Source organism: Saccopteryx bilineata, chromosome 2, assembly GCF_036850765.1.
Source record: "Saccopteryx bilineata isolate mSacBil1 chromosome 2, mSacBil1_pri_phased_curated, whole genome shotgun sequence".
Classification (NCBI taxonomy): domain Eukaryota; kingdom Metazoa; phylum Chordata; class Mammalia; order Chiroptera; family Emballonuridae; genus Saccopteryx; species Saccopteryx bilineata.
The window spans coordinates 102,472,888-102,500,839 of record NC_089491.1 but is presented as its reverse complement, the minus strand read 5'-3'; the positions used below and the strand labels follow the sequence as shown (position 1 = coordinate 102,500,839).

General features: G+C 50.0%; 1 protein-coding gene and 1 pseudogene across 6 annotated transcripts in view; one reads left to right on the top strand and one right to left on the bottom strand.

The window, feature by feature from the left end:
* SEMA4D (semaphorin 4D) overlaps window positions 1-18,507 on the bottom strand; it is a 112,378-nt gene extending 93,871 nt beyond the window's left edge. For 4 of the 6 annotated variants that reach the window (XR_010729109.1, XM_066257530.1, XM_066257531.1 and 1 more), the window contains exon 1: window positions 18,269-18,507. The gene's annotated coding sequence lies outside the window, so the exon portion shown is untranslated. Of the gene's footprint in view, window positions 1-3,702; window positions 3,792-17,954; window positions 18,095-18,268 lie in introns of those variants that run through there. The other 2 variants (XM_066257528.1, XM_066257529.1) reach the window with 2 other exon arrangements.
* Window positions 18,508-26,700: 8,193 nt separating this feature from the next.
* LOC136322903 (cytochrome c oxidase subunit 7C, mitochondrial pseudogene) lies at window positions 26,701-26,892 on the top strand (annotated as a pseudogene).
* Window positions 26,893-27,952: the final 1,060 nt, after the last annotated feature.

Sequence of the window (27,952 nt, the reverse complement as noted above, 5' to 3'; positions counted from 1 at the left end):
GAAGGCTGTGCTTTTCTTAGAAAGAATGAGACCCAGGGCCTCACAGGAAGCCTGAGGCCTCACAGGAAGCCTGAGGCCTGGGGCAGGTGGAACCCCACACCGTGCCAGTATTTGGACGGCAAGGCAGGCTGCACTCCCAGGCTCCTAGCAACAGTACTGAGAACTGCCAGCCAGGAAGCACGGGACATACTGAGCTCCAGGCCCAGAAAATCTACGTCTACCCGGGGTCGCAGCCCTGGCACTGGTGTCCCCCGACACCCCCTAGCACCCTGCTGGCCAGCCTCTGGGACCAGCCCACACACCCATTTAAGCACATGTTCCTGCATGCATACACGCACATGCTCATTCTCCTCAAACGCACCTGATGGAAAAGAACCATCTTCCTCTCTGTTTCGGGACCTCCGTGTTCCTCTTGCTTCTGCCCGTTTACCCCCCCACCCCCACCCCAAGAACCTCACTTCCAAACCCACGCACACGGGAGGCGAGCCCACTGGGCACTGGGGCACACTTCTTCTGTTTCTCCGTGATTATTTATCACCCTGTTAACAGGACGGCCAAGACGCCCGATAAGCACGGGCCAGGCAGACAGGAGGCCAATGTCGGTGGCTCCAAGGCAGAAATAGGATGGCAAGACCAGAACTGAACAAAGTTTCTTTTTTATTTTTTTCCAGGAAAAAGAAAATGGGGAGGCAGAGCAGTAGGCTTCCCATTCATAAACACCTACATACAGCATGTTCAAGTCAGGAAACGAAGAGTTTTCTGAAGGTAGGACAATAGGAATCGTCCCAGAGGCACCTGGGGGGTTGCTCAGGCCTAGATGTGGGGTCAGAGGTGACAGGAACGAAGCCGCTGTCCTGAGGAGGCCCAGGCCAGAGCGTGTGGGGTCAGCTGGCACAAGGCTGCGGCCACCTCCCAAGCACCCTCTGAATGCAAGAAACTCTGGCTTCCTCCATGCCGACACTGGCCCCGTGGCCTCTCGGATGAGCTGGGAGCAGGACACACCCATCCCCACTCAGCCCAGCAAGCTCACGTGCTTCCCTGCAGCCTAGCGCCCGCGGGGTCTAGGCACTTGGCGTACTGATCAGCACACTGGTGAACTTTACCTGTCATCTTGGCTAGGCCATGTGCCCAGACATGTGGTCAAACATCACTTTCAAGGCTACTGTGATGGTGTTTCTGAATGACATTCACATGTATATCAGCAGACAGGAAGTCTCCAGGTGGCCTGGGTCCCTCTGCCCTTCAGGGGTCAGCCTGCCCTGCAGATTTTGGACTTGCCGACTTCCTGTCATGTGAGCAAATTTCTTAAAATAAAATGCCCTCTACACACGCACATACACATGGTTGCTCTTTCCCGGTAGAACCCTAACAATCAGGGACACGGCTTCCAAGAAGCCACCCAGCCCAGGTGTCGGAGGAGAGCTTACTGTGGGAAGAAGGCGCCCGTGAGCACACGGCACCCCATGGAGTGTTCTGATGAAAAGCCACATATGCCAGCGACTGGGGACACAGCGCCCAGTGTCTGGCTGGTACACACAGCTGACCCCAAGGCAAACATGTAGCCTCACAGCAGCAGAAAGAACTATATCACCCGCCCGTTATCTTAGACAAGCGAGAGGCGAGGAAGTCAGGGGTGAATGTTATCCTTTGGCTAAAAACCAGTTCCGACTTAAAGAGAACAGTTCTATAAACCTCCTGGCAGACAGAAACACCCAAATCCATGTGAGCCCGTGGCACTGCAGAAGTCGAGCTGTGCTGTGCACACTCTCAGGAGCGTGCATGCACACGTGTGTGTACCCGAAGTGCACGGAGGACCTGAGAAACAGCCGTCGGGGCACACACCTGGGGCACGGGGCTGCTCCTCTTGGTTCTCTTCCTCCGTTTTCTAAACAATAAAAATTCCATTAAAATAAAGGAAAGTTCATAAGCACATCTGACTTCCTTTTCACACTGGAGAGTCAACCAGCATTTCTGCAGGAACACCCCCAAAAGAAAAGGCCCCACCCACAGAGATAACAGCTCACATAACAAGATAGAAGGCCCTTTCCTGTTTCCCCTCTGAGTCAACACCAAATAATTTTACAAAGCAGCAAGTTTCCACTGGGCTCTTTCTTTAACTTCCCACGAGCACCAGAAACAGCCATCGTGTCCACCTTCCTGCAGATAAAGCTTTGCTGGGCTATATCCTGGTGAGGTGCGTGCCCCTGCCCGCTGAACTTCCCCCGGACTGCTCCCCTGCCTCTCGTGTACAACAAACAGCAGGTTGCAAAGTGTGTCTGCCCGGGGCCGTGGACATGGTGGGATTTGGAAAAGGTGCCTTTGCAGGTGTAATTAACTTAAGATTGTTTACTCAGGAAGAGATCGATCATCTCGGGTCATCCAAGTGGGCCCTAAATCCAATGACAAGTGTCTTATGAGACACAGAGACTCAAAGAAAAAGGCCATATGACCACAGAGCAGAGACTGGAGTGATACAGTCACAGACCAAGGGACACCAGGAGCCAGGTGTCCCGAAGCCTTCAGAGAAAGCACAGCCCTGTCCACACCCTGATTTTGGACTTCTGGCCTCCAGAACTCAGATGAGCAGAACTTTCCGTTGCTCTAAGCCTCCCATTTGTGCTATCTTGTCACAGAAGCCCCGGGACACACGAGTGCACTGGAATTCGACCAGGTGGGAGCATGTGTCCTTCACGATCAGTTTGCCAAGAAGGCAGGAAGGCCTCCCTGTTACCCAGACCACAAAAACATGCTCAATCATCGTGTCGCACCATCCGGGTCCTCCTCCACCTTCCGACTCAGTGTTCTTGCCCTAGGCCAGGAGTAGTCAACCTTTTTATACCTACCACCCACTTTTGTATCCCTGTTAGTAGTAAAATTTTCTAACCGTCCACCGGTTCCACAATAATGGTGATTTATAAAGTAGGGAAGTAACTTTACTTTATAAAATTTATAAAGCAGAGTTACAGCAAGTTAAAGCATATAATAATAATTACTTACCAAGTACTTTAATGTCGGATTTTTGCTGTTTGGCAGAATAAATCTTTATAAAACAACTTACTATAGTTAAATCTATCTTTTTATTTATACTTTGGTTGCTCCGCTACCGCCCACCATGAAAGCTGGAACTCTCACTAGTGGGCGGTAGGGACCAGGTTGACTACCACTGCCCTAGGCTGTCCCCACCTGCTCCAAGGCCCTGCCCTTTCCCCAGGGTAGCATGGCTTGTCCCAGACACTCCTGCCATGTCACACGGTACCTCAGATCCTGCAGCCTGCACACGTCACCAGGTCCATGGTCCTGGGGCTGGGAGTCCCAATAGGCCACGGCAGGGACTCTCATTTCTGTTGTCAAGTCTGAAGCCCCAGCTGCAGAACCCAGTGGCTATGGAAACCGATGACCATATGAAGGCCCATCCCCCACACATTAGGATTGGAGCCCTGGACCACCCACTGTGGTACCCACATGGCTAGCCTCTCAAGTGCTCAGGTTTCTTCAGAGAAAGTAAGAACTTTCAACTTACTTTCAACTTACTTCAACTTAGCATCCCAGGGACCCAAGACCAGAGAGTTTAGAGGTTCCTTCCCTGACAGCACATGGTTCCCATCAGCACCCACACACTGTGGTCCCGCTGAAGCCCTTTGTCTGGTCCACTCTCCTACCCAGGACCGCTGGATCTCGTGGAGAAACCCTGCCAGGACGCACCTCTGTGGTGACCGGGTGGATGTAGTAACCCTGGCTAAGTGCACATGGCCCCAGCAGGCTCCCCCGGAGCCGAGCACAAGAGAGAAGAGTCTGTACCCCCAGCCAGCCCCACGGGCGCCTCTGGGGCACCCACACAGCAACCACACTCCCTGCCACAGCAACTGGACCTTGCCCCATATGGGAGAGGCCAACACAGCTGTTCTGCTTCCCACGGTATCTTTTCCACTAAAAAGTACAACAAACAGTAAAACATTTGCCTGCTTTTGTAAACAAGGCAAGAACAGTGCGTCCCCAAGTTACAAACATCTGACTTACGTACAACTCGTGCTTATGAATGGAGCACCATAAAGGCTATTGGTAATCAACTGCAGGTGGACATCAGTGAAAATGACATCATAGAGTCACCCAACTCCCATGACAAAGAACTAACCCACGAAGACCTTATGAAACTAGGGCAGCAGATGATAGCATTTAGGTAAGAAAACAGGGACCTAGAAACTCCAGAACCGAAAATATTTTCTACAAAAGAGTTAGCTGATGTTTTTCATATCATTGAAGCAAGAATGGCAAAGTTAGAGGAGCAAGATCCTGATACAGAGAGGTTCACCAAAGTTTACCGTGCAGTTACTGAAGGCCTGAGATGCTACAGGGCCATTTATGATGAGAAAAAAAAGCTCTGTACAACCTCCCTTGATGCCTACTTCACGAAACTAATTCAGCAGCAGAACCAAACCCTGACTCTCTAACACGAGACTCATCCTCTCCAATAAGTCTATCATTTCTGCATCATCCAAGATCGTTCAAGGTTGTATTTGAACATGTTTAAGTATCTATATACACAGAAAGGTAAAAATGAATACTATGTTAAGACAAACCTGTGTAAGTTGCATTTTAATAGGTAAATTTAAGTGTTACAACTTACATACAAATGTAACCAACATACAGAACCTATCTTCTCTGTAACCCAAGAACAACCTGTATAACAAGAGAAGTGTAAGGCTCTTGGGACATAGTGTGTGTGTGTGTGTGTGTGTGTGTGTGTGTGATTGAGAGCTGTGTTTTCTATTTTTCTCTCTCGGTTTTTCCTTTGTGATTCCCATAACAAGTATTCCTGCAGAACACCAGAGACAGGCAGACAAGCCCCAGGAGGAGACATCATCAGCATGGTATCAACCACTCTTGTGACCAGCACCCTGGAAGCATCCCTAGAAATCTTTTGGAAATTAGAGGTCCTTGCCATCCACCCTGCTTCAGGGCTGGGTTTAGCATTTGATGTGCTACATAAATTACCATGCATTAGTCTTATTTCACACTATTATTTTTAGAGACTGGCTCTCTGGCTGCACCTCCTCTCTCTGGCCGTCTGTCAGGGCCTTGAGCTTGAATCTAGGTTTCTATTTATAAACTCCAGGAGATATCCTTTCCAATAAATGCTCCTTTACATCCGTGATTCCTTAGGATAACATTCTGATGTTGAACCCCAAATGACCAACTGGTACATGCATCTTTAAAACGCCCCAGCCCTGGCCACCCCTCCGTGTGCCCATTGGATGCCACGTGCTGGAGAGTGGGCTACTCTGCGGGCTTCGAGTCACGGTCTGGGCTCACACCTGCAGCGTGCGTTGCCCCTTCCCAGCTCAGTGACCCACAAACCAGGGTCTTATTCTCTCTGTTCTCAACCTCCTCACCATAAAGATGAGGACCGGGCTATCCCAATCTGAGAGGACTGGGGTCAGGATTCCACAGGACAGGCAGAGAAGGTACCTGGCACGTCCCTGACTACACGGTCACCATGACCCAGCAACACACCATTCTTTCCCACAGCAGCCGCTGGTCCCTGTCCCTGCCTTCCAGCTCAGCGATCAGAGGCACCTGAGTCACCCCTGAACCTAAACTGTCTGATCACACTGGTTACTGCTCACATACTTGCACAATGAGGCTGAGGGAAGAAGCCAGACTCAAAGGCCACAAACAGTATTATTCTACTCTGTGACATTCTGGAAACATCTATAAGGTTGGAAATCAGATCCTCGGTTGCTGGGGAAGAGAAGGGAAGGGTCTCACTCTGGAGGGGCACGGGGGAATTTGTGGCAGTATGCAAATTTCCCATATCTTGGTTGGGTGGTGGTTATATAACTATGTACCAAAATTCACAGAACAGGACATTAAAAAGGATGAATTCTGCAGTGTACAGATTATACCTTGGAAAGTCTGACTTAAAAACAAATAACCCTGCAGAGAAGGAAGTCTATCGAAGATGTGTGGTGTAGAGTTCCAGGCCCAGTCACCCAAACCGCCGCTGTCCTTCCGTCTCCTGTTCACACTGGGGTCAAGCACTAACTCAACACCCTCCACACACACGCAAGCCCAGCCACAGCCTATGTGCGTGCAACACTCCAGCCAGAGCCACACCAGCTGGTGCTCTCCACACAGAACCTGTGCTCACTGGGGCTCCACATCCTCCTTGGCTCTCTCATCTGCCTCCCCTCTGGAGGGGTCCACCGGGACCACCAAGGACTAAGCATTCTCCCTCCTGCCTCCACCTCCAAGGTTCTCAACAGGTGGCTGCACATTCGAATTCCCCAAGCTATTTGTCAACTCCTGCCCCATGCACAGCCCGGAGACTCTGATGTTTCTGGGACAGCATGGGGAGACACCAAGGTTTTGTTTTTGTTTTTTAAAGGACCCAGGATCAAGAATAAAAAAGGAAACATCACACAGACCCTAGAGCAGGGGTCGGGAACGTTTTTGGCTGAGAGAGCCATGAACGCCACATATTTTAAAATGTAATTCCGTGAGAGCCATACAACGACCCGTGTACATTACACATTATCCAATAAAAATATGGTGGTGTCCTGGAGGACAGCTGTGATTGGCTCCAGTCACCCGCAACCATAAACATGAGCGGTAGGAAATGAATGGATTTTAATACATGAGAATGTTTTATATTTTTAACGTTATTATATTTTTATTAAAGATTTGTCTGCGAGCCAGATGCAGCCATCAAAAGAGCCACATCTGGCTCGCGAGCCATAGGTTCCTGACCCCTGCTCTAGAGACATTAAAAGGATCACAAGGAAATACTACAAACAACTTTATGCTAACAAGTTTGACAACTCATATGAAAGGGACAAATTCCTTGAAACACACAAACCAGGACTGAGTCAAGAAATAGAGAATTTTCAGAGCCCTACATCAAAAAAATGAATTCCTAAGCAAATGCCTCCCCACAAAGAAAACCCCACAGAGCTTCACTAGTAATTCTAATCAAACATTTAAGGAATAAACAATACTGGACCTGCACAAACTCTTTTTTAAAATAAATAAACGAAGAGGGAACACTTCCTAAGTCATGGTGTGGGGCCCACGTTACCCAGACACTGCAAGCAGAAGTAGCAGGAGGAGAGAACACAGTATCCCTTGTGAGTACAGTTACAGGTACACTTCACCAAACTGTGCTCAACTGACTCCAGCAAGGCACGAAAAGGACAGTCCATCACGACCAGCTGTGGCGGTGCCAGGAATGCAAGGCTGTCTAACAGTCAAAAATCAATCACTGTAATTCACTGTATTTACAGGAAAAAGAAAGAAAGAAAAATCCTATAATCATCTCAATAGATGCAGAAAAAACAGGACAAAATTCAACTTCCATTAATAATAAAAAAAACTTTTGGCGAAGTAGAAAACTTCTTCCTCAACCTCATCAAAAGCTTTTACATAAAATCATCACCTAACAGGAATAAAAACATTAAGTTTTTTCTTCCTAAGGGAACAGGTAAGAATGTTGACTTTCACCATCCCTGTTAAACAGTTTATAGGAAGTCCTGGGACAATGAATGGGATGAAAGAAGAAAAAGCAATGAAAAGCACTAGAATGGGAAAGAAAGAAGTAAAATGGTCCCCATTTGTAACCTTTAGGATTACCACTGTGTAAAATCTTAAGGGATCACCAAAAGCTACTCAAACAAGTAAGTGAATCTAGAAAGGTCCCATAAGCAATATTAAAAACTATATTTTTAAACAAAATTGGAAATTAAAATATTTTAAATCCATTTAAAACATTCAAACATGAAGTACTAAACAATTTGGTAAGATGACTAAGACCTGTACACTGCCCACCACTAACACTAGAGAAATGAAGGAGAGACACACATAGACAGTCCAAGCTCACTGGCTCAGTACTGTGTAGAAGTCAATTTTCTCCAAATTGATCTAAAGAATTAACACAATGCCAGTCAAAACCCAAGTAGACGTTTTTATTGTGGGATCTGACAAGCTGGTTTTAAATTTGTATGGAATGCAAAGGACCCCGAATAGACAAAATAATAGAAAACAGCAGAGTCAGAAGGCTCCCACTACCTTGCCGCAAGTGTTATCATGAACCAGCAGTTATGAAGACAGTGCGGTTTGGGGGCCGATGGGGAATAAGTCATAATGCACCAGAACTGAGCCCAGGAACAAAGCCCACAGACACACTCAATTACTTCTCAAACATGCCAAGAGAAATCAATAGGAAAAAAGATAGTTTCTTTAAAAAATGGTGCCGGATACTGTATGTTGATGATTCCCACCTCTCTCCATTTCTCTCTCTAAAATCAATAAATATAATCTTAAAAAAAAAAAGTGTGTCTGAGAGTGAAGCCAACCCATAGCTAAGAGATGGTGAGGAGAGAGAGATGCCTAGTGAGCTGCCCGACCGCCTAGACCCAACCAGGCCTGAGGCCGATACCCTTAGTTTTTTGGTTAGACATGAACCAAAACATTTTTTTTTTTTGTATTTTTCTGAAGCTGGAAACGGGGAGAGACAGTCAGACAGACTCCCGCATGCGCCTGACCCGGATCCACCCGGCACGCCCACCAGGGGCGATGCTCTGCCCACCAGGGGGTGATGCTCTGCCCCTCCAGGGACGTCGCTCTGCTGAGACCAGAGCCACTCTAGCGCCTGGGGCAGAGGCCAAGGAGCCATCCCCAGCGCCTGGGCCATCTTTGCTCTAATGGAGCCTTGGCTGCGGGAGGGGAAGAGAGAGACAGAGAGGAAGGAGGGGGGGGGGTGGAGAAGCAAATGGGCGCTTCTCCTATGTGCTCTGGCCGGGAATCGAACCTGGGTCCCCCGCACACCAGGCCGACGCTCTACCGCTGAGCCAACCGGCCAGGGCTGAAACATTTTTTTAAATTTGTCACTTTGAACTGGGATTTTTATTTGCAACTGAAAAACTTCTGATTAGTAAAGACAATAATAAAAAAACAAAATGGTGCTGGGACAAATGGAGATCCTCCGGCGAAACATGAGCCTTAATCCTTAGCAATTTCCATGTAAAAATTAACTCAACACAGGCATCAGACCCAAACATAAAAGGTAAACTCACACATTTTCAGAAGACAACATAGGAGAAAATCTTTAGGACGATGGGTTAGGCAAGGATTTCATAAAAGGGACACAAAAACCACAAACCACTGCCTGACCTGTGGTAGCACAGCGGATAAAGCATTGACCTGGAACACTGAAGTCACTGGTTCAAAATCCTGGGCTTGCCTGGTCAAGGCACATATGGGAGTTGATGCTTCCTGTTCCTCCCCCATTTCTCTCTCTCTCTCTCTCTCTCTCTCTCTCACTCTAACTCTCTCTTCTCTCTAAAATGAATAAATAAAAATTAAAAGAAACTTAGTAAAAATCAAAGTCTAGCTTAACATACCTATATGTAGAATCACTGATTTGACAAAATGAACTCATTATAAATGTCTTTTAAAGAAAATTTTTAAAAAACCCACAAACCACTAAAAACAATTGGTAAAACTGGATTTAGTTAGAAGTAATTTGCCTGCCCTTAAAAAATATCGTTAATAAAAGCAAAAGGCAAGCCAGAGACTAAGAGGAAAGGTTTGCCGTAAAAATACCTAACAAAATATTTAAATCTGGAACATGTGAGAACCTCTTACAACTCAAATATAAGAGGATAGCCCAGTTCAAAAGACAGCCGTAAATTTGAACAGAGACTTACAAGAATAGATACAAATAACGGATACTTAGAAGAATAGATACAAATAGCTAACAAACCAACACAAGAATGATGTGCCCAACTAAACCTCAATGATACCACACTACAACACACCCACCAAAACACCTAAAATTAAAGACAATGGCAATTGTTGGTAAAGGCGTGAAAAATCGCACTTGCCCATGAGCAGTAGGGGTGGGAAATGACATGCCCATGTTGGACAACAGTCTGACGTTTCCTATGGTTTTTATATACACTCCCCACACAACCCGCTCATCGGGAGATGCTTAGGAGAAAACACATGTCCACACTAAGGTTTGCACACGAATGTACAAATCATTTTTTTATTGTGATAACACGTTAAGATTTACCATGTCAACCATTTAAAAGTGTACACTCAGTAACATTGAGTACATCTGCAATGTTCCACAACCATCACCACCATCTATTTCCAGAACACTTCATCATGTCAAAAGGAAACCTTGTGTATAGGAAGCAGTCACCCCATTCTTCCCTCCTTCAAACCCTGGCAGCTTTCTGTCTCTATGAATTTGTCCATTCTGGACATTTCCTATATACATCAAATCATAAATATGTGTCCTTTCATGTCTGTGTTCACCAAGCATGTTGCCAAGGGTCATCCATGCTGCAGCATGAGTCAGTGCTCCATTCCTTTACAGCCGAGTAATATACCATTGTCTGGGTGGACCACACATGGTTATCCATTCATCTAGCGATGGACATATGGGTTGGTTCCATCATCTTGTGTACAGTGTTTGTTTGAAAAATCTGTTTTCAATTCTTTTGCATATATGCCCATCAGTGGAATTGCTGGGGCCCATGGTGATTCCGTGCTTAACTCTTTGAGGAATCTCTAAACTGTTTCCCAAAGTTGCTGCCCCATTTTAACGTTCACACCGGCAATGCGGGAGGGTTCCCATTTCCCCGTCGTCTGTTCACCAACACTCATTTTCCATTTTCTTGATACAAGTCACTCTGGTAAGTGGAAGTGGTCTCTCACTGTGGTTTTGAGTTGCACATTCCTAGTGACTAACGATGTTAAGCATCTTTTCACGTGTTTATTCATCATTTGTATGTTTTCTTTAGAGGTATGTCTGTTCCTGTTTTAACTGGATGTTTGTTCTGTTGTGTTGAATTGTGGTTCACAGCACCAATATTCATGACAACCCTGAATAGCCATCCAGACATCCACCAACAGGTGAACAAATCAATACACCATGGCACACCCACACAAGAGACAGGGCGCAGCAATAAACGGACAGGATATGCACAGCAACACGTAAGAATCGCAGAAATAGCATGCTGAGTGTAAGAAGCTGAACACAGTCTACAGCACGTGTTTCCATTGTGTAACTCTTGAAGAAACAGATCTTATCTATTGTATAATAATCTAATCTCAACAGATCAGTGACTACCTGGGCAGGGAGGGGCCGTGGGGGGAGCCAGGGTTGAGTGCAAAGGGGCAACAGGAAAATTTGAGAGGGTTCACAGGACAACCTCTGTCTCCAATGCTCAACTCTGGTGCAAGAGCACCAACGTGTCCCGGGACCGGACCTGACGGGTGAGTGGGCATGGCACAGCCGACCTGCAGGCTGGAGTTGCGCAACCTTGGCCTCTGCCATGATTATCGTGGCAGGTGCGCAACGGTATACATTTGTCAAAACCCCCTGAACAGTGCACTTAAAACAAGTGCCTTTTACTGTAAGTCACACCTCAATACATTTAGCTAATGGAACACTGTATCTACAGACAAGCACCAGGTCTAATGTGCACTGAGAGCAGGCGCCATGCCCAGCCCCTGCCTTCCTGACCACCCCAGGAGTGCACCCAGCAGGGCAGCCCACGTTTAACCCAGCAGCTCTCCAACTCCCAGGTACTGTAAGGCTGAGTCCCCTGGTGGCCTGCGAAAACAGCTTCTGATTCCAGGGCTGGGGTGCAGCTGGGAACCTACACTTCCAACCAGGTATGAGGATGCGATGGGGACAAGGCCTTGGGGAGGGCACCCTCGTCCTCCTAGTGCACAGTGGACGTGGAGTTGAGTCCATACAAACCCCTGGCCCTTGCTCATGGCTGGAGCCTTTACCATAGGAAATGACAGACTAATTCAAGAGGGAACACTCGCAGCCCCGCTGCTAACACTACAAGCACCATGTCAAGGCCTCACTTTTAGCCTCAGTTTCCCAACCCCACCCCGCAGTGAACCTGGTCCCCTTCTCCTGCCCCACACAGCTGTGCTCCTTTACGGGAGGGCATCACCCCTGCCCAGAGGCCTGGCACACCAGCTCTCCAGGCCTCCTGAGCCCACCACCCCTGGGCACCTACGGCTGTGCTCGGGGCTCAGCCATCCCGAGCTTCCATAACCATTCTCTGCCATGCTGGCCCCCTCCCCGGCCTCTAGACCCCAGGGCCTGGGCCAGTCACAGCTTGCAAGGGGCAGCTGGCCTGACCCAGAAACCCCTCCCATCTGCCCAATCCATGTTCTAGGATCAGGGCCCTGGCAGGAGCCACCCTCTCTCTCACCTCCTTCCATTCAGGACAGAGTCCTAAGCCCAAGGCTGTCTCTCAACACCTCTGTCCCTCTCATAAACTCTTGGCCCACCACTGCCCCAGACCATTCCTCAGATCATCAGCAACATCCATATTGTAAGGTCAATGCTCAGTCTTCGCCTCACTGGACCCCTGGCCGGGCAGTCCTCCCTCACTATGCTCCTCCTGCTGTGCCCACGCCCCCCCCCCCACACACACACACACGCCCATGGCTTTCTTCTGCCTCTCTGCCATCTGACTCACAGCTTCAACAACATCACTTCTGTGCAGGCCTCACCCAGCCCAGGCCTCTTTCCCCACCCCAGTTTCTTCCATGGGGGTGAGCCCCTCACCACCTCAGCCTGGACGGCAAGGGAGCTTACGAGTCTCTGTCTGGAGAGCTGGCCATCCTCCCCAACTCTCCATCTCAGGGGATGCTGACCCTAACCCTCTGACTGGCTAAGCCAAGAATCTCAGGATCACCTGAGCTCCTCTATTGTTCCAACCATCCTATTAGCTCCATTTTCATGGCACACCCAAAATCTGGACAGACGTGCTGCCTGCACAGTGTGGCTCCTGCCCCGCCCAGGGGCCACTCTGCCCTCTGGCCTTGCTCACATGTGCCTGGACATCTGCTCCTTCACTTTGTACCATGGGCTCAGGGAGGCCCACTGGCCACCTGATTTTAAATCCCACACCCCCCAACTGTTCGCTTCCCCAAGTACACAGACCCCACACTTTCTTTTTCCAGGGCAGATGACACAATCTGACACACTCCTCTCTGCAGTCATCCGTCTCCCTCAACCTGACCATAAGCTCCCAGCAGGCAGCCTTCTGTCTCTTGGTTTCCTGCAGTAATTGGTGCTCAGTCAACCTCTGTGGAGGACGCAGTGAGACTCCATGAAGTGGGCAGACTGTGAGTGGAGAGGGCCATAAGGCCCAGCTTCTCCACCTCAACAACTATGAGTGATGGGTCACCTCTGACGAAGGTCACAGTCCCGCCAGTTCCCTGAGCGCCTGGGAGGCACAGCTCAGCTGTGCTCCCACAGGTCCTCCAAGCCCATGGACGAACAGGGGAGCACAGACTGTACCGAGGTGAACGGGAGAGGGGGCGCTCACACCCCGGGCTCAGGGCCACACAGACATGAGCCCAGGCTCAGGGCAGAGCCCGGCGGTGCCCTCCCTAGGCCACAGAAAGAACTAGTCAATAACAACAACAACAAAAACTCCTAAACACAAGGTGAGAACAAAGAGATCCAGCTTCAGGCCCTTGTTTTGGGCAGCCTCCCCCCACCCCCACCCCCCCACTGCCAAAAATAGTGTTCCTTCAAACAAAATCATAACACACACCCGGCAGAGCCAAACAACACCGCCCAAACACTAGGATCAGAGCAAATGACATTCTGGTGTTAAAAGCAACTCAAATTTCTTCAACAGGGCAAAGGGAAAAAGAAAAAAGAAACCCTAGAATTCAGACAACTTGTACTTTTTTACTTTGTGGATACCGTTTTTATCCTTTTTCTGTCAGTGTAGATTAAGGTTACTTCACACACCCTCTACTGACTCAAAGGGGAAAACAGACGAAACTACCTCTGGAAATGAGTGCCGCAGCCCACAGCGGCAGTTCCCACGCAGCTGCGGAACTCGCCCGCGAGGCTCTGGACCTGTCTGCCTTTCCTTCTGGAGGGGACGTGCTTTGCCGCTAGAACTGGGACTGTGGTGGGTCTGAGCCAAGGGCCTCCACCCATAGCCCAGGGCCTGGGACCCAGAACACAGGGCACAGGACAGCCTCTTGCTCGCTCCCCACAGCTGGGTGGGTGACATGTGGCTGTTGAACTTCCAGGTTTGGGGTCTTGTCCACCTGCTGCTGATGGCCGGGTATCTATCCATGTCTGTGTTTCATGGCTCACAGGGTTATTATTCAGAGGACCAGTGACTCCCGACTCATTTAGTGCCCTGTTTAGGGTGCATCGTCTCTCATTAAGGTGTACAGAAAGAATTTCTACAAATCAAATGACATTTAAAATACACTTAAGTAGAAACATAGAAGTTCAGACTATTAAAATAGGATAGTATACTACCTAACAAAGACCTCTTCTTAAAAATGAATTTTAAAATTACAAGAATGATTCCATCGTAAAAGAAACAAACCGAACAGAAGTATAGACAGGAAATAAATACAGGCTCCCCCTCTTGCCCCCCTCCACATGTCTTCCCCTAATACGCATGCACACACCCGCACACACCTTCGCCTCCCAGCCACCCCGAACTGTGGACGCTTCTGCTCAGAGCTATGTCCCTACAGCCTGGACCAGTGCCCGCCCCACTCGCTGATGGTGGGCACCCCATCATTATCTATTCCCTAAACAGCGAGTGACCCTCCAGATCGGTTTCCATAATGAGCACCTACACACATAAATAGGATCATTTCATACATGTGGGACAGAGGAGGGACATTTTCATTTAACATACTGGCACTTCTTTTAAAGTAAACCTTTGAACTCTTCCATGAAGTGAAGGATCCAATGGCATTTGCAGGGCGCGGGCAGGGGGAAATGCGGTTCTTAGATTATTATTAACTTTTTATTATGGAGAGTCGGGGAATACACAGACATGGACAGAAAAGCATAACGACCCTCAGGCACTCTAACCCACACCCGACAACTGTCCACACACGGAGAGATCTGAGCTCAGCATCACTTCCTCTGTAAATGCTCCACGACTTGCTGCTAAAGGGTGAAGGTCATTTTAACATAACCACAGTACTGTTATTAAGGCCTATGATCATCCCTTAAAATCATCATTCGCTCAACAAATGTCCAATTGTCTTATAAATACCATCATTTTTGAAAGGAGTGATTCTTGGATCAATTGCCAGTTTGACTGCCTTTCATTCAAAGCCTGCTGTCCTGGGGTGCCGCTAAGAAGCTATGGGGGACGGGCAGCCTCTGCTCTCGTGAACAGCATTGGGGATCTTTCAGCCAAATAACGGAGCCTGTCCCACTGAATGGAGACTCACACAGGCATGTCGGTGGGGGCACGCGCCCAGGCAGGTGGAGTGCCCAGGGGCAGCCGCAGGGAGTCGGTCCAGGCCTGCATGCAGGAGGTCAGGCAAGCTGGAAAGTGACTGTACCAGGAGGACCTTCTCTGGCGTGCTGACATCGCCACCCCAACTCAAGGCAAGGCCAGACTGCAGGCAGGCTGAACTTGGCTGTGAGCTGTGCCACCTCCCATGCAGAGGAGCCGGCCTGACCAGCCCTCTCTCTGAGATGCCCTGAGACTCACCTCAAGGCAGGAGGGGCAAACGGACACAGAGGGAAGGGGACTTCCCACCATGACTCTGCCACTTTTTGGACCACTTTCCCTCTTACCTTCTACTCTCCCTTCTGGAATATGGCGAAAGATCAAAGGAGAAACAGCTGTCCCCAGCAGAGACTTTCAAGGACCAAAGCCTTTCTCTCAGGCACAACCCTTAACAGTCAGCCAATGACAGATTCATTGGTACCTCTTCCCACAGCCCGCCTTGCCTCACCACCAGCCTGCATGCCTGGACAGTGAGCAGGTCACCACTGTTGCTCCAAGAAGAGTCTGGGGTAGGGCACAGGGGCCACTGCCTGCCACCTTACCTCCCCAGTTCTCCTATCCAAGCAGCTTCTTAGCACGAAGGGGATGTCGCTACAAATTATGACACAACGAGGAAGCCAATACACTTGCTCCAGAGACACAGGAGACGCCCAAGAGACATAGGCCCCATGAGTTCTGGCTGCAGGCTCACCACACAAGACATCAAGACTGGGGTCAGCCCTGGCCGGTTGGCTCAGCGGTAGAGCGTCGGCCTAGCGTGCGAAGGACCCGGGTTCGATTACCGGCCAGGGCACACAGGAGAAGCGCCCATTTGCTTCTCCACCCCTCCGCCGCGCTTTCCTCTCTGTCTCTCTCTTCCCCTCCCGCAGCCAAGGCTCCATTGGAGCAAAGATGGCCCGGGCGCTGGGGATGGCTCTGTGGCCTCTGCCCCAGGCGCTAGAGTGGCTCTGGTCGCAACATGGCGACACCCAGGATGGGCAGAGCATCACCCCCTGGTGAGCAGAGCGTCGCCCCTGGTGGGCGTGCCGGGTGGATCCCAGTCGGGCGCATGCGGGAGTCTGTCTGACTGTCTCTCCCTGTTTCCAGCTTCAGAAAAATGGAAAAGAAAAAAAAAAAGACTGGGGTCAGGAGGAGGCTGTTTCCCCCCTCCTCCAGAAAAGGACACAGGGAGAGGATCAGGAGGCCCAAGCCTGTCTATGCCAGCTGTAGGAGAGGTGGACTCCCTCCAGAAGCAGAGACAACCATTGATCCTTGCAATGCATTATTGATTTTGCGGCGTGCTGGCAATGGTGCACGGGCCTCCCCTTCACTCAGAGCCGGCCATTAGTGAGCACTCCCAGGCACTGGCCCAGCCGTCCCTGCCTGGTGTGGGCAAGGCCCTTTTGAGAGGAAATTGACTTCAGTCTACCCACATGGTGGAGAGTCATCTCTCTCCCCTCAGACACACTGTATGGCACGGCTCTGCACCAGGCTGAGGCATGGAACTTCGGGCAAGGCCACCAGAGCACTCCAGTCACCAGGAGAGGTCTCTGCAAGGCTCCATTTTCCAAAAGATGTGTGTGCTGGTCAGGAGGGTGGACAGAGGAACTCAATGGCACCATTGCAGGGGGCACAGCCCGACAGTGGAAAAGCCCATCATGGCAGCCAGTCCCCCTCCCATGGCAGCTGGGGTAACTCCCTGCAAGGGAGGTACCCTGAAGGGGAGGGGCCCCGCAAGGCTGCCTCTCAGTGCTAGCCATTGGTTTTTATTTCTTGATTTGATTTACCTGCTGATTGTACTATGGGATAGTTACCAGCTTGAGGGTTCTGGCCCCTCAGGGGACAGTCCTTGCCCACAGAAATGCCCGGTGGCGTGTCCCCCACTCCTGAAGTTTCTATTCCTGGTAGCACACAGCGCCTGGGGTACTCCTCTGAGTAGGCCTGCTTTATTCTTCTTCAGTCTTGCAGACGATGTGCACAGACAACAACCGTTACAGTGACAATTGGGGCATTATCTCCTCCAGAACACTGGCCCTGCTGCTGTCTGAGCTGGCCTATTTCTGGGACACAGTAATCATTCCCAAATAACGGCACCAGGACAGCCTGAGCAGGCAGGCCCCAGGCCTGGGGCAGATATGAGGTGACAGGCAGGCGGTGTCACTTCACCCCCTGGGAATTTCCACTCAGTGGCACTTAGTGGATTTGACTAGACTTGGAGTAGGAGGGCCAGCTGCTTGGCCAAGGGCCCCAGGTCCGGCCTGGCCACCAGGGCCTGGGACCTGTGTACTCTGTATAAGGGGAGGTTTACAAAACAAAAGCAGAGCCACTTTGTGGGGCACACACGCCAGAAAGTAGGCCCAGCCCTCGACTACAGGCCTTGTTTTCAGTGAACGACCCACCTACAGGCTCCCCACCGCCCAACGCTAAATCAAATAAATGAATGGGATGGCCACGAACCAACTCCCCCTTGCAAGTCTGCACCAGCGACTGCCCGGCGGGCTCAGACCCCCGCGGCTCACCAGGCGCTGCAACAGGTGCAGCCAAGCGGAGGCTGGTGAGTCCCCTCAGCCGTTCCAGAACCACGCAGCCAAAACCCTAAAGGAGACAAGGCCTGCACCACCGGCCACCAGGGCCGACCTGCCCCACCTGTCTGAGTGCGTGGCTCCGGGTCCAGCGCAGGAGGCAGCGGCCTCTGGGACAGAAATAGAAGCGGCGGGGCCCCGTCAGGTCGCGGTGGCCGGAGTGGGGCCGCCCTGGCTGCAGACAGGCAGGGCGGGCGGCCAGGACCCAGCGCGCCAGCCCCGCGCCCAGCCCGGCCAGCGGCGCGCCCCGCGCCCGCGTCCAGCGGAGCCACCTGCGCGCTGGGCCCGGGGAGCCGGGAGAGGAGGAGCCTGGGGCCGGGGAGGGACCCCCGCCCGCGCACCTGCCAGCCCGGCGCTGCCCATGCCCACCGCCCTTACCTGTCGGGCGCGTCCCCGCGGTGCCCGGCCCAGCGCGGCGCAAGAATGGCGGCGGCGGCTCTGGAGAAGGAGGCGGAGGCCCGGGGCCGAGGGCGGCGTGCAGGCGGCGCAAGGATGCTGCGGAGGGCGAGCGCGGGGCGGCGCGGGGCGGCGCGGGAGGCAGCGCGGGGTCGGCGTGCAGGCCCCTCCTTCGCTGCCCGCCTCCCCTTCCCGCCTCCTCGTCTCCCCTTCCCCGCCTCTCCTCCCTCTACCCCTCCCGCCGGCTCACCTTCCTCCTCCCCCTTCTCCACCTTCCTCCACTCCTCACCCCTCCTGCTCTTGCCCATCCCCTCTCCCCTCCCGCTTCTCCACCTTCCTCCACTCCCCCTCTCCGATTCTCCCTGAGGTCCCCAGAGGCTGCCCTCCTCTGCTCTGGGCCTCTGCTGGGCCCAGCAGGAATTCTGATGAAGTGCTCAGCTATCACTCCTTACCACCTGCTAATGGACCAACTTGCCCTATCTGGGAGCCGGCCTGACCCCACGCTTTCCAGCCCCCAGCTCCTGAATCCACAGGTTCCAACACCTCCCGGCCTGGTCCAACTCTGTGCCTAAGTGATCATTTACATCCTAGAGCCTCTGTTCCTGTAAGGGAACTCCTGCCTTTTTGAGCTGGGCCACCACCACCTAAGGCAGGGGTTCCCAAACTTTTTACACAGGGGGCCGGTTCACTGTCCCTCAGACCGTTGGAGGGCCGGACTATAAAAAAACTATGAACAAATCCCTATGCACACTGCACACATTTTATTTTAAAGTAAAAAAACAAAACAGGAACAAATACAATATTTAAAATAAAGAACAAGTAAATTTAAATCAACAAACTGACCAGTATTTCAATGGGAACTATGCTCCTCTCACTGACCACCAATGAAAGAGTGCCTCTTCCAGAAGTGCGGCGGGGGCCAGATAAATGGCTTCAGGGGGCCGCATGCAGCCCACGGGGCCGTAGTTTGGGGACCCCTGACCTAAGGGCTCAGAACCTCAGACCAGTGAGTCAACAATGGCCAGCAAGCTGGTGATGCAAGTGTACCAGGTGCAGACAGGGTTGGGTGGGAGTCACCCCTCCCTCTGTGGGTGGGGTTTGTGACCTGTAACCTGATAGACTACAGTTTGTCATGGCTCTGATGCCTCCAAGGTGAGGCTGGGAGCCCAGACCCAACCTCACCAAAATAAGGAGAGGGTGGCCATCTCCAGGGTCAGCTGCACATCAGGGAAGAACCACCTGAGAGCCGTGTGCTCCGCATTCAGGGCAGGAAGTGGGGGTGCTGTCCTTCCCAAGGTCCCTTCCAGCTGGGGGAGTCTGTGAATCTGCGTTCCCTCCCATCTGAATTAATGCTTGATGAGAAGAAATGAGGGCAGCGCTGTTTTAACAGCGTTCCATGCCCCCAATAGGGACCCACTCTTATGATCGATAAATGCAAGCATTGCAGAGAAGGGATGGGGACTCTCCTGAATTCTTTACTAGTTGGACATAGATAGAACACGGTACACTAGCTTAGTATGTAAGGACAGCCACCAGCAGGCTGTAGCAGGGTCATTGACTGCCTGAGCCCTCACTCTGGAAAATGGATGTGTGGAGCGCAGGAGGGTGGAATCCAAATATTTGCAAAACTCTCCTGGAAGAAGGATGACCCTGTGGGGTGAGGAAGGATGGAAGGAGGACAGATGGAGAGAAATTAGGTGAGAAAGTAGATTTCTGCCCCCTGTGAGTGCTTTCTGGCAGATATGCCTCTGCCAGAGGACCTGGTACCCCTGGAGAAGTGTGTCCTTCAGGCTCAGTGTCTAGACAGGCTCTCTGGGGCTGCCCAGGAGCCTGCTGAAAGGCCCTGCGACTGGGGCAGTGAGGCTAGGACCCCTCCTGGCCATTAGCCCCATGCCATTCTTTCTTAAAACCACACATATGGGAGGTCCTGTACACCTTCCCACTCCCTCTGCAGAACAAGTACACAGGCGAGTAAGAGGCGTAGTCAGCATACCTGACCCGTGGCCAATGCTCCGGCTTCAGGACCTTCAGTTTCAAACCTCTCCTGGCCCGTTTCCTCATTTGTGTAAAGGAGACTAGGAAGAACTCTATAAGATGATGGCAGTTCCCACCACTCAGCACCTGAGGGGTCCTCCCTTCCTGTGGCCTCGCCCAGTCACACAGAGGGATCCAGTTTGTCTTTTCATTCTTGTGGTAACTGTTCCACATTCTACTATGGGACTTTTTTTTTAAGTTGAGTTTATCAGGGAGACACTGGTTAATAAAATTATAGAGGTTTCAGGTGCCCAATTCCACAATACCTCTCTACCTTGTATAGTGTGTTCAACTGCCTCTACTATGAGGTATTTTAAACATGTACATAAGACTAGCCAGGTGACCCCTACATCCCTGCATGGGGTGGTAATCGTATGCACTCGCTCCCCATTCTGCCAGTGTTAATATCAAAGACCAATGAGACTCTATTTATCTTTGAGCTTCCCTAGAAACGCTGAGGGTTTGGACAGTTAGGGTATCTGCATTTTCCACTGGTTCGTGGACACCAACCATGAGCAGACGAGCACGGCGACAGCCGCTATTTAAACTCCGTGTGGCGGCCACACCGCTTCTGCCTTGGCCCAAGTGGATGTGGGCAGAGGCACCATTTCTTGGCCTCTGCTCCTCCATGTGTACTGGAGCATGTCTGTGGTGCGCTGGGAGCAGTTTCAAGGCCGTCCACGTGGGGTACTTGAGCAAGGTAGGAAACGGTTTTGAGAATAGCTGTCCAGCTGCGTTTCACCTGCAGCTGTCAGAGTAGTCCCAGCCCTGGCCCAGCCAGTGACCAGGGCTTAGCACTTGGGCTGCCAGGCACAGGGAGTGACTACCCCTGGAGGAGTGGGCGCTGGGGACAGAGGCAACTGTCTGGGAAGCATGTGTAGCCTCCAGATCCGAGGAAATGTCTTTCAAGCGTGACCACAAAGTGCTCTTCGGATGTTTGGGGCCAGGCCTCTGTTGTGAGTACTGCTGAGGATACTGATGGAATGGCTGCCACCCCACCCCTCGCTGTCCCCCCACCCCAGAGAAGGCCCCTGTCCTGCAGTTCTCAGGGTCACACACACACCCCCAGCCGCCCACACACCTGGTGGTCAGAGCAGCCTCTTCAGCTAAAGAGAGAAGCGTCTGGCTGCCCCCAGTGCCCTCCTATGCCACCACCCTCCCGGGCCCCCAGTGGATACAAGGGCCCTCTCCTGGAAAGCCTTGTTCTGGCAGATAAATGATGTGGCTGAGCCTTTGTCATTGTTCTGTGTGCCTGCGCAGCATTCTAGCTGCCACACCACTAAGTGCTACTCCCTGCGGCGAAGGGGTGTAACCCGTTCTCCTGCACACTCACCCAGCCCCTTCCCTGTCGCTGAGCACACAGCTCAGCTTACCAAGACTGCCTTTGTCATACTCAGGAGTGAGGTTCCAGGGAGTGGGGCTGGAAACAGCGGCTGAACTCCACCCCAGCTGGAGCAGAGAAGGTGGAAATCAGCATAGCAGAACAGCTGCTGGTGTGCTGCCCAGGCTGACCATTAGCTTAACCAGAGCTGGTGTTCTCTTTGATCTGCACCAGCAATGCCTTCCTAACCCCCCAAAGACCATCCATGCCGCCTGCTACAGGGCCACCAAACTTTCCTGTGCCCTCTGCCTTTGCAAACACAAGCCGGTGTTACTGACCTATTTACCCCTAAAGACATTTCTGCAGCCCAGGCACACATCCCAGCCCAGCAGAGCATTTGTGCACTGCGATGTCACCTCCCACGTCCCTTGGTTACAGCCTGCACCAGGGCCCACTGCCATTGTTTCTCCAGATCTTTATTTTTTGCGTGGCTTTCATTTCAACCTTCTAAAGCTTGGTGACTTCTGCTGACCTCTTTTCAGAATAATTCACTTAAAATTTAAATAATGCTTTTAAATGCATAATGTAAAATACAGGATTAGAAAGGAAGCCTATTGTACAGAAATTCACTTATCAGAATATTTAAAGCTGCAATCCATTCGCTTTACTCATACATTGAATAACATGGTCTGGAGCGGGTCTGAGAACTAGTCATTTTTGAAGTTGTGATAAGCTTGCCTGGTATTTTAAGATGTGGTGTGGAAACAGCTGTGTGTTCTATGGGGGCACATTTGGCTAATATGACCGACTACATTCTATCACCTGCATCAGTACTCAAAGGAAATGATTAATCTCAGAGGTTACTTGTGTGTGTGTGTGTGGTGGGGGGATGTAATTTCCCCCTCAATTCATTCTACCTGGATGGACTGTCCAAAGTCTATGCTGATTAAGAATTAGTAATTTGGCTCTGGCTGGGTGGCTTAGTGGATAAAGCGTTGACGTGGAACACCAGAGGTCACAGGTTCGACCCCCTGTCAGGGCATGTACAAGAAGCAATCGCTGAGTGCACAACTAAATGGAACAACTGAGTGAAACAACGAGTTGGTGCTTCTCTCTTTCTATCTCTCTCTCTTTCTCCCCACATCAATGGGGGGAAATTTTTTTTTTAAATAATTATTATTTTAAAGGGAAGGAACTTGGACTGCCAGTCCCCAGCACAATGCTGGTGTACAATCACCCTCGAGCAGGGTTATTGTGAGGCGGGACTCAGCTCAGATTCTCGGCTCACTCCCAGTTCAGTGGCTGCAGGTACAGCTGGATCCAGAAAGCGGGCTGCTGTTGTCACGTCTTTCTCTTGCTGATGCCTTGGCTTCTTCCTTTCTGACTGGCCCTAGTTCTGCTTGTCTGTTGCTTTCACTGTCTCCTACCACGAAGCTGTTGGCAGCCTCAGTCCAAACTGATGATAAAGGCTCTTTTTTGCCATAGTGTGGTTCCTGTGGGAAGACTCTAGGTGGTTCGGTTGGGCCTTTTGCCATCCCAATAACTTATAACCTTGGACAAGGATGAGGAGCCACAACCGATCATACCTGGGCCACATGCCCATGCCCACAGCAGGGTGTGGCTGATCACCGCGCAGAACCCCTGAGCTGAATGAGGAGCCCTTCCCGAGTGGGTAGAGGTGCTGAGCAGACAAAAGCAGCACCGTTCAGCTGTGTGAGGGCCAGAGAGTGAGTAATCACAATGCATTCTTTGCAGGGCAGAGTTTCCTGCTGTAATAAAGAAACCTAAAAGACAATGGTTTAACCAAGATATAGGTTTACTTATGTCTTATATAACACTGCCAGAGACAGACAGACAGACCAGGCCTGGAGACAGCTGTGTATCCTCCAAGCGGATGTTGCCACCCACCCAGCTGGAGGGAGGAAGGACATATTCACATGTCCAAAGGCAAGAGCAGGAAGTGGCACACATCACCCCGGTCACATCCCAGTGACTAGGACTTACTCATGGGGCTGCATGTAGTTTCCAGGAGGCATGGACATGTAGTTGCTCGCCAAGTGACTGTGTGCCCAGTTAAAAGTCTACTACATGAAGGAAGGGGAAAATACGTCTGGGTGTACACTCAGGAACTGCTGTACACATGGCAGTGTAATTAGACTTATAATCAGAAGTGGATTAAGGTTGTTTGAAGCCCCGGGTGCAGAAGAAAATATTAGGCCCCTTAAAAAGAGAGAGATAGGGAAAATAAAAATACATGTTAACCATATTTTTAAATAAATAAAAAATGTTATGTAGCCTGACCAGGCAGTGGCACAGTGGATAGAGCATCAGACTGGGATGAAGAGGACCCAGGTTTGAAACTCCAAGGTCGCCAGCTTGAGCGCAGGCTCATCTGGTTTGAGCAAGGCTCACCAGCTTGAGCCCAAGGATGCTGTCTTGAGCAAGGGGTTACTCAGTCTGCTGTAGCCCCCCAGTGAAGGCACAAATAAGAAAGCAATCAATGAACAACTAAGGTGCCGCAACGAAGAATTGATGCTTCTCATCTCTCTCCCTTCTTATCTGACTGCCTCTGTCTGTCCCTTTCTCTGTCTCTCTGTCTCTGTCACACACACACACACACACACACAAAATTATGTGCTATTAATGTTAAAATTGCATATATGAAACCAAACTTGATGTCATTAGAAAAAAGTGTAAAGTTAGGATTTTGCATGGCCCTCCAGAAGTCGGGGTCCAGAGCGCGTGCCTGGTGCGCCCGCTGTTAAGTCCACCTCTGCCTGTAATAAATATACGTGGCACACTGCTCACCCACTAGAATATCTAAAATTGAAAAGACCATGTGTCAGTGAGAATGTGGAGCAACTAGGAGTTTCATTCGTGCTGGCGAGAGCGTAACATGGTGCAGCTGCTTTGGAAAACCATTTACAGCACCATGAAAGCTGAAATACATATGCCCTATAATCTAGCTGTGCCTCTTCTTGAAATATATCTGACAAAATTAAGTGCATTTGTTTGCCAGAAGACATGTACAAGAATGCTTATAGAAATTTTATTGCTATAATTAAAATCAGGAGCCATCCAAGTAGATATCAATAGCAGAGAAGCAAGGGGTCTTGGTATATTCTGAGTGGAATACTACTCATCAATGAAGAAAGAGAACTCCATGCAACAGAATGAATGGGTCTTTCAGACATCCATCTCGGTGGAATCTGTCAGCCACAAAGAGCCCACACTGCACGTTCTGTCTACAGGAATCCCTACAGCAGGCAAATATAATCAGCATTCCTTCTCTCTTGGGCACGTTCTTTTAAGTGAGAAGACAGGAGACAAAGAGACAGACTCCCACATGCGCCCTGACCCAGATCTACCCAGCAACCACCATCTGGGGCCAAGTCAACCGAGCTATCCTCAGTGCCTGAGGCTGACACTCGGACCAATGGAGCCGCTGGCTGCGGAAGGGGAAGAGGGAGGAGAAGAGAAGCAGATGGTCTCTTCTCATGTGTGCTCTGACCAGGAATCGAATCCAGGACATCCATACTCTGGGCTGACACTGTATTCATGAGCCAACCAGCCAGGGACTCTTGGGCGCGTTCTGATGAGAGAAGGCACCGTGGATGCTGTTGACATTTGCTGTTGACTTGTGTGGCGGTTAGCCAAGGGGAGACATATGCCAGAATTAATAGAGTATGAAATCTAGAAATCCTCTAGCACTGAGGATGTCTGTATTTTTGTGTTTGTGAGTTACAGTTCAATAAAATAATACCAACATGCAAGAAAGGAAAGGAAGTATTATGTTGTGAAAAACAGTGGTGTGCTCTAACTCCCTAGAGGCCCTTCCCAGAGTTAGGAGATCCCTCCCCTACCCTACTGGGGCGTTCCTGGGGGGCAGAGGCTGCCAGCAGGCAGAGCTGGATCCCAGACAGCCAGGACATGAGCTTCCCAGTACCAACAGGAGGACATGCTGGCCTCATTTTCCAGGTGGGAAACAGGGTCAGGTTGGGCATGTTTACTCTTTACCCTTGTGTCTTTCTGAGGCAGGATTTGGACCCTGGTGGGGACTTCTGGTGGTGGTCTCTACAAGTAGCCATGCCAGAAGGTTTTATGCAAACATGGACAATGATCAGACCATGTGTGGGTAAGCCATGTGTAGCAGCAACCATAGCCCTCAGCTACCTGCCCATCTCAGCTGCCAGTTTGCCTGCTGGCTGGACTCGGGACAGAGAACTCTGTGATCCAGAATTGGATTCTTCTAAGAGAAAAGTTGAAGGCCTCATTGCCCTTATTGCTGTCCTGTGGTTCTGTCTCTGACCATGATTTTAGTTACTCAGGCCCACCAGCGATGAGACAACTTCCTTCTTAGAGCATCATCAAGAGTCTCTGCACCTGCCTTTCCCTTCGTTGAAGACCCTTTGTCACATGGGATGGAGGCACTGGCTGAACCCTGAGTACACTGTGTTGTTCGTTTCCTGGCAGGACAGAAGAAACAGGGGCTTTGAATATGAGCACCACATGGCCGCAGATGGTGTGACCTACCTCTTGTGGTCCAATTTGGAGAGGAGAAAGATTCTTCTCTACGAGTTCTGCAGTGGCTAGCAGAAATAAAAAGTCTTTTTAAGTCAGGCCGTTGTCTAAGCATAATAAAACCACGAGCCCCACCACCTCCTGGCTCACCCACGGGCTGTCTCCATCCCTGCGGGAAGCAGGACAACCCTGCCGCCCACCTCCACCAACGCCAGCAGTGCGTGCCGGCTTGCTAAGCACACAACTGGTATTTTATTCCACAGAGCCTAAATCATTTTGAGGGGGTATGTTGCAAAGATTGAGTTTTAACGAAAAGTACGGTGAATTTTTTTTTTAATCATTGAGGCAAAATACAAGAGTAAGTAAAACATTTAGAAGGAGATACTGGTGGAAACCTTGGTTTCAGCAGAAAGCCCTCGATGATGCAGAGCTACATCTGTGGTGTTTTAAAATTATTATGCAATAATATCAAAAGTAGGTCATGCAAAAAGGAGTTGGTGTGATAGCGCCCTTTTTTTGCAAGGCTTCCAACAGCACAATGTTGAGACAGGGCATTCAGAGGTTCACAACCTCTGTGGTCCGTAGGAGCCACTATGAGGAGGGCCCAGGGAAGAATTTGCCATTTTCAGTGGGAAATAAGTGGCGGTTACCAGCCATGATGACACTGTTCTTTGGGTCTGGATTTGCTGCAGCTCTCTTCATAGTAAGATACCAACTGCTTAAAAAGTAAGGATGTTTTTGTTAATTCATGAAACAGATAAGAAGAGAGTCATTTTAAGAAATGCAGTCTCTTTGAAACATGAATTAAACTGTTGAATTCAATATACTAGATGTGTTTGTAAATAAATTAATGGCATGAAAAAAAAAAGAATATCAAAAGTAGTCAAACTAGCTCTGACCATTGGTCTGGCATGTGGCTATCCTGGGTTCAATTCCCAGTCAGGGCACACAGGAAAAGTACCTATCTGCTTCTCCATCCCTTTCCCTCTCACTTCTCTCTCTCTCTCTCTCTCTCTCTCTTTCTTTTCTCCTCCTGCAGCCAGGGCTCAATTGGAGCAAGTTGGCCCAGGTGCTGAAGAAGGTTTCATGGCCTCTGCCTCAGGCACTGAAAAGAGCTTGGTTGCTGAGCAACAGAGCAACACCCCAAATGGGCAGAGCATCACCCCCTAGTGGGCTTTTCGGATGGATCCCTGTTAAGGTGCATGTGGGAATCTGTCTGCTTTCCCTCCTCTCTCTGAATTAAAAATATAAAAATATTGTCAAACTAAACAGAAGTACAAAAGTAAACAAAACAAGAAATGACAATCCTCTTTCCTCCCCCACTTTTCTGGACAATATTAATGTTCTTTCTTCTAGGCTTTGCTTCCTGCAAACAAACATGCAAGTGTGCATGTTCTCTTGTAAAAGGTCTGTTATAAATTTCTCTCTCTCTCTCTCTCTCTCTCTATATATATATATATATATACACACACACACACACACATACACATACACATACACATATACATTATTTTGGTTTTTAAAATATTTTTATTTAGAAATTAAATTTAATGCAGTGACATTGAATCTATAAGAATACATAGATTTCAGGTAAACATCTCTATAGCATTTGAACTATTGATGGTATTGTGTGCCCATCACCCAAAGTCAAATCACTTCTTGCCACTATATATTTGTCCTTCTTTACTCCCCTTCTTTAATTTCATTCAAAAAGCAGGTGTAGCCATACTTACATTTGACACCACTGATTTCAAGACAACAAAGGTAACAAGAGACAAAGATGAACATTT